At 47.1% G+C, this 7,127-nt stretch overlaps 1 long non-coding RNA gene across 1 annotated transcript; it reads left to right on the forward strand.

Moving 5' to 3' along the window:
* Positions 1–5,510: 5,510 nt before the first annotated feature.
* LOC135376536 (uncharacterized) lies at positions 5,511–6,737 on the forward strand. The gene is made up of 3 exons (XR_010417732.1): positions 5,511–5,593; positions 6,289–6,399; positions 6,467–6,737. It is a non-coding gene; the product is annotated as an uncharacterized LOC135376536 (long non-coding RNA).
* Positions 6,738–7,127: the final 390 nt, after the last annotated feature.

Raw genomic sequence — 7,127 nt, forward strand, 5'->3', positions numbered from 1 at the left:
TTTCAGCCAATATGGGAAGACCGGACGAGCCGATACACACACCTTCAGCATGAATAAAGGGTTTCCCTTTCCACATCTCAACCGTAGATTGCAGGTATAACTGGAGAATCGACAGACAGTTCGCCGCAGGCATACCAACCGTGTTTGCACTGATGTGTTGATCAATCAATTCAGAGGTGCGTTTCAAACAGAGCCATAGAATAATAAAGGTCATTGATGTCGAAGGAAAAATGTCGTAACATTTGAGCCGTGAAATGGGGCGAAGTAGCGAAGCAAATCATCCGAGTTTCTCAATGCGATCGATCCGGGGGAGCTGATGTGACCGGAGGGGTTTCTGCGAAATGTTCGAAACCATCATTTGCCACGAACCACGCTGACTAATTACAACACGCAACGGCACACCCGGCTTATGGTCTTTCAGCAGTCTTACAATGTTTGACGGAATTCTTAAGTGGATGTTGACTGTTCGACAGAATCTGGTCAATATCAATGATCCTGTAAAAGAGGGAATCCAGCACGGCTTATACCTTGGACTTGAAAGATGACATGGAGAGAACACCAAATTTGCAGTATTTGTCGCATTGTAACAATTTGAGATCGGCATCGCCGCGTAGCTCATTCTCAACATTACGAATCTTGCGGGAGGCATGGTTGCTTCTTGTGCAATAGGCATTGGAGGGGATTCATGAGATCTCAGCAAAGAGCTTTTTGTCCGAGGGATCAGTTATTTTAGAGGCAACGTTAGATAGGATAGCAGCAACATCGAATTTCGAAGGAATCACTGGTAAACCAAATGTCGGGGTAGCACAGAGGAGAACAAAAGTAGACTTAGATATAGAGGCATTGGTTGGACTCTGGCATGTAGGGCAAAGGATGTATCCATCTTAGCCTCCTCGAGCATAACCTGAATACGGGGAAGAACTTGTCGCGCACTTGCGTGAATGCAACGAATGTGAACGGATGTGAACCTACACTGTTAGAAAAAAAGGTCTAAAGAAGGTATAACAGAGGGCCGAGGTACCTTTTTTGTACCTTTCACTCCCGATTTATATGTCTGAGAGGTATAAAAAGCGTACAACATATTAATTTATACCTTGGACCAGCAACGAGGATATATCAGAGGTATAATTAACAGTCGTCGCACCTTTTTTGTACCTTGTGATCGCAGTTCTATACCTGCGAAGGTGTAAAAAAGGGGTACGGTATGGTGCTTTATACCTCTCAGGGAGTGTTATTCGATTATTGGCAAGTTGGCTGGAATACATTTTAATATTTCAGGCTGGATGCCGCGGATAATGCTCGGAACGATAGAACACCGCATGAGACTTTTAGCAAAGCGTCGATAACGATACCGGGAATCTACTGTGGCTGGCGGGACCCATGTGGGCGTCGCCTGGCTCAGAATGTTGTCTGTGCATTGGCTGTGACGGGTGAGGTAGCTTCCCGGTGACGTTATCGGCGGTCTACTAAGCTTCACCGATGTTTATTTTATGAAACCACCACATCGTGTTGTGATGTTGTTTTTGTTAGCCGAGGCCAAGAGAGCAAAAAAAAAGCCCCAAAAAAGGACAATAAAACCTGCCTTTGTTCGCGTTCATATGTTACACATACCAAGTGTGTGACATTACAGAATACAGTGCAGGACATGCGATCAGGGTGATGAGTGATTCGCGCAACAACATCATTGTTACAAACATGTTGTTATCCAGGAGACACAAAGCAAGCCATTAATTTCAAGTTCGATTATTATTTTTTTTTTTTTGGCAAGGTGTACAAAAATTAATTAATCGCTCCAAGAATTTATCACTGATTCCTTTTCTTCGGCTCTGGCAAATTCCGCCCCTGATAACAGATCTTGGGCTTTCACCCGTCGCAGCTGTTAACCACGGGGTAACAATTAGTGACCTACTTCGTGCAAACGGGGGAAAATCCTGGGGGAACATTCTTTTCGCAGAAGAACGATAAGCTTTGGGTTTTGTAGCCGAAGTGGCGGCCGTCGGGTTGTCGGGCGGTTGTTTGCCGTTTTCATCTGGTCTGATTCTCTTTCTTTCCTTTTCCCGTTGAGTGATATGGAGTAAGCACATTTTATACATACTAGTTTATTCGTTTAAGTAACAAACTTATTTTAGTCACCTGCGATGCAAAATGTTAAAGAAAAAAAATACAAAATATTTCTTCACATACCACATGCATGTTCACATTTGTTGGTTGAAAACGTTTTTTGGAAGATGCAATACACATTTACATATTTATGTCGTTAATGTGTAAAGCGATCCTTGCCGGTGAGCATGGAGTACCTCGGGTTAACGTACAGCTTTCCACTTATTTTATACAAGTATAGCAAATCGGGAAAGTTATGCTTGTATGTACAGGTGCTCCATAACAATGCGATTTCCAGTGCGCTCAACGTTAAAGGCATAGAAGTGTTCGTTAAAACACACCGTTTTCTACAGCGTTGATAACACGAAGAGCTTCTCAGTACACAGAGCAATTATACTGATTTCTGCAAATTCCGGTAAGTCATCATCAAACACTGACACTGTGTACACAGATCCTACAGTGTATGTTTGCCTCGACATTGTAACAGAACGGACCACACCTACATGAGGGCACGCAATGTTCTGCTCTGTGAGTTTTGCTTGTAGAACGTCCGGCAAAGATTCAAATGTCAACTGTTTGCACCCACCAGTCACGGTGCCTTCTCTTGAAGCATGTAGGCTGTATATGAGATGCATTTGATGACGGAGACTCAGTGTACTACATGGTTGACTACCAGGACTACTACCACTGAGTACCACTTGGTTGACCTCGTAGGCTTGGTTGCAATCTGGAATAAGGTCACCAATAACAAGCGCGAATGTTCGAAAAAAACATCCGGTTTCTGAGGCCGACACCTTGACCTTAAATTTACCAAATATGTCTTACGTACTTAAGGATGGCGGCCTTGACTTCCTGTCGTTTCCTTCAAACGGGAAACTGCGTAAGCTCGTGTTTAGCTCTTTCAAAGTCAATAACCCGTCAGCTATCAATGCTTTTATCACACTCTTCATCACAAGGGGAATCAATCTTTCATAGATGTCATGCATTATATCTGGTGGCAGTGATTTGATAGCATCAAAGGATGGTAGCTCGGCCATACAACTTCTGGAAGTGACGCCGTATGTGCTTGACAGAGCAGCCAAGCACTCTACTAAGCGCACATGACCAGCGTGGGCAGTGTTCGTTGAGTGAGGAGCCAAAGAAAGAGACGATGTGTTCCCAGCCACGTCAGTTGCTTTTACTGCCAACCAAGCCAAACACGTATAACAAAAGAACACACACACGCGCGGGCACGCGAAGCGCATCCTGATACCGATGGGTCTGCTCTGTCCCACATCTCCCCCTTTGAGTCCAGCAAACCTATGAAGTTAAACTTAGTCCCTGTACACACACTTACGACGCCTGGTATCTTTGCGGTGCTTTAAAACAACGGCCACACCTAGTATGAACATGAGTGTCCTGTACCACACGATTCTGCCCAGAAGTAGAACCGCCCGTGTCGCTGGTTTCCGTTTCTTGGATCGCTGCTGGAGAAGGCAGAGGTACCAGATGAGTTCGACTGCGTCGCACCTGCTGTCCCTCGGTTTCAACCTTATAGGAACCTGGTTCTTGGGCTCTCTCTGTGATGATGCCCTGGCGACGCAAGTGGATAACCCATACGTCCTCCCCTTCCTGGAGTTCGGGAGGGTCCCGGACCCCTTGCCGTCTGTTGTAGTCCCTTTTCTGCCGTTGTCGGTACTGCTGCTCGAACTGACGAAGTGCGTTGTAGTTTGGCAGACTCGGGACCAGCTGCTGCGTATCAGCTGGGACAGTCGTGCGTAACTGTCTCCACATCAATAGTTGAGCAGGACTATATCCATTCTTGAGTGGGAGCGTCCTGTATGATAGCAGGCTCTTGTACGGGTCCCCAGTCTTCGTAATGGATTGCTTGATGACTTTGACAGCAGCCTCGGCGACACGATTGCTCTGGGGATACCTGGAGCTTGCAGTTACGTGGATGAACTGGTACTCCTTAGCGAAGGAAGCCAATGAAGAGGTTCCTGTCTTGGAAAATTGTGGCCCATTGTCCGATACCACAACTTCGGGTATACCATGCCGCGAGAATATAGGTTTACAGTGATTAACCACGCACGCACGCGGAAGATAGGTTTTCGAGACATGCTATTTCGGGGTAGCGGGAAAAACAGTCTGTCACAATCAGCCGCCAACGCCCTCTTACGAAGAACAGGTCCATGGCTACCTTTTGTCAAGGACGATCAGGCCAGTCGCTTGGCATTAGTGGCATCTTTCGGTTAGTGCTGTTGCGTAAACATTGATGACAGCCTTTCACAAGATGTTCGATGTCCTTGTTTACAGTGGGCCACCACACAGCCTTTGGTTGTCTCGTCTGTTGCATTTTTCCGCGCCAAGATGTCCCTCGTGAAGGGTGTGGAGGACTGACATTCTCCACGATTTGGGTACGATGATTCTCATCCCACACATCAGAAGATCACCCTGTCTCGAAATATCCATCCGGTGTGTCCAGTACTCTTTCAGCTCTGGTCGAAGGTCACGGTGGCTTGGCCGCCCTTGGTCGATAAACCTTGATATTTGGACGCACACTGGGTCTTTCCGTTGCCGTAACGTCATCAAGTTCAGGGATGTACCTGTCGCCGGTATTGCGGATGTCACCAAACTTACATAACTTCCAAGCTCCTGTTTAAGTTCTCTGGCTTCCTAGTATCTTGGAGCGGTGCTCTGGAAAGTGCATCAGCTGCTAGAAGTTGCTTGTCAGGAACATATGTGATTGTAAAGGAATATCGCATTAAAGGGACAGTCGCATTCTCCGAGGTAAATTTCGAAACTAATGCGAATTCTAATTCCTTGCCGACCACTGAAATGGGCCCGAAAATACCATTTCGATCCGCGGCGTACTTTTCGCGCAATCCGATGAAAAGGAAACCGGAATCCTTGCGCCCTCGCTCTCTAAAAGTGGGAGCAAACGTCACCCGGATAAGGCGAATCAGCGCGCGCCCTGGGTAAATGCGAGCCGCGCGCCTGTTTGCCGATCGCGAAGCGAAGGCGAAGGTAGCAAACATGGAGTCTGAAAACGAGAGTGATGTTTCTCTGTCTGGGGGAGATTCTGACGAACATGTAAGCGGTAGCGGCGACGAGTTAATGCTGGATGATGACCCATACTCTACGGACCCAATGTCTCTGGAACCCGCCGACCATGCACGAGATGTGGCTGCGGCTAACCGGCGGGATGACATTTTCAGGTGACGTATTCTTTGCATGGTTGCCGCCGTCGGATGTGCGAAATAGTTTAGAATGTTGAAATTGTTGTCGGCAGGTGTGTGTGTGGAGTCTGCGACCCACAGGAGCCCGACGAGCGCCTGTGTTGCCATTCTGTTGCCAGGGTGGTAGAAATGTGCAACAGTGCCGCCGTGCAGTGCATAACACAACCCCCATTACTCAGGGACGTCTGCCTCCGTAGGGAGCTTCTAGTGGTGTACGCGCCTCAATTCTGCCGCTATGATCAACATTTTAGGCGACTCAATCCCCAGGACCACAGGTAAGCCTGCTGCAGCGCTCTTCCGTTTGCTATGATAACGACCGTAACGATTTTTTCGGTTTAAATGACCTCCCATCAAGATTCGGAAGGGTAAACTCGGGTGCTAGTCGGGTGTTGTTGGTTACGCAAATTGTCGAACCTAAAGTGGAAAAGTGGACAGGGGTTGTATACAAAAGGGCGGCTATTCTCAGCAGCTTTTTGGCCTACACAAGTTTGTCCCCCATAAATCATAAGCGTGGCCGACAGCCGTGGAACGACCCAGAATCCTGGTCCAACAATTCCATTAGGAAAAGTGAAGCAAAACAGTCGCCTCAGCTAGTCTCGACATGCTCTCAATTATGCCAGTTAGCCATGGCCTGATTGGCAACACAAAACCCTGATTGACAGATATCCAGTGGGAATTCTGAAGGATAGTCTTACAAGTCTGAAAACAGAAGCATTTGAGGTGCCAATAAAGGGGGGGGGGAGCATGTTACTGAAGAATGTAAGAGTAATATATTTTGGGAGAAATTGAATTTTGCCGGGGGGGGATATGTTTATTAAGAAAAAGAAAGGAAAGGAATTTTGCCGGAATTGGAGGGAAGCTGGTTCGGGAGGGAGTTAGCTGTTGGAATCGGGTTCATCCTGAAAGAGGCGGACCATTTTTCTGTTGTACTATGTTGCACACCTGCCAACCTTCCACATTCAAAATGCAGGAGACCCCGGAACTAAGAAAGGAATGCACAGGCTTTGAACTCCAAGGTTGGGATAGTGTCTGTTCTTCTGTTCTGGCCATTGTCTTCCCAACACTGTGGGAGATTTGGCAGGTATGTAAATGCCCACAAGATATAATGCTAAACAAAAAGAAATGTCATGTGGATTTGTCTTTTCCAGCTGCCTAAGGTTCACGGCATACTCATCATTCACGAGATGGGTCTGGGGATACCTTGGTCCAAGGAACAGACGACAGGTTCCTGGATGCGTTGTCCGAGCCATCAGGAGGGAGTTCCCATCTACGTCCTATCAAGGCTATCAGCGTTAGGACCATCGAAGCAAGGGTGTCTTGACAAGAGAGACAAGCTGGTGCATACTGATGGCTGGAACTGGAGACATGTAGTGGCAAGACAAAAATTTTGCTGACATAGGCACACTTTGTGTAAATGAGCCCTTGGTCATCCCCCTTGCCTCCCATCAGAGGTTTTGGAGGACACTATAGGTGTGTGGTGTACGGATAGGTTTATCCGTACACCACACACCAATAGTATCCTCCTAAACCTCTGATGGGAGGCAAGGGGGATGACCAAGGGCTCATTTACACAAAGTGTGCCTATGTCAGCAAAATTTTCGTCTTGCAGCAATTTTCGTCTTTTCGTCATTGCAGTGTGGGGGATGTTTTGTCTTGTCACTCTGTATCTCCAGTTGCAGTCAACAGACTGTCTACCCATCTGTACAGCAAAAACTACTACTCGTGGCAGTATTAGCTCTGGCATCAAATCCAGACTGTACTGCACTAAGTTAGTGCCGAGGTGGGAATATTTTGAATCCTGTGCAGATT

This window comes from Ornithodoros turicata, chromosome 1 (genome assembly GCF_037126465.1).
Source record: "Ornithodoros turicata isolate Travis chromosome 1, ASM3712646v1, whole genome shotgun sequence".
In the NCBI taxonomy this organism is placed as follows: Eukaryota; Metazoa; Arthropoda; class Arachnida; order Ixodida; family Argasidae; genus Ornithodoros; species Ornithodoros turicata.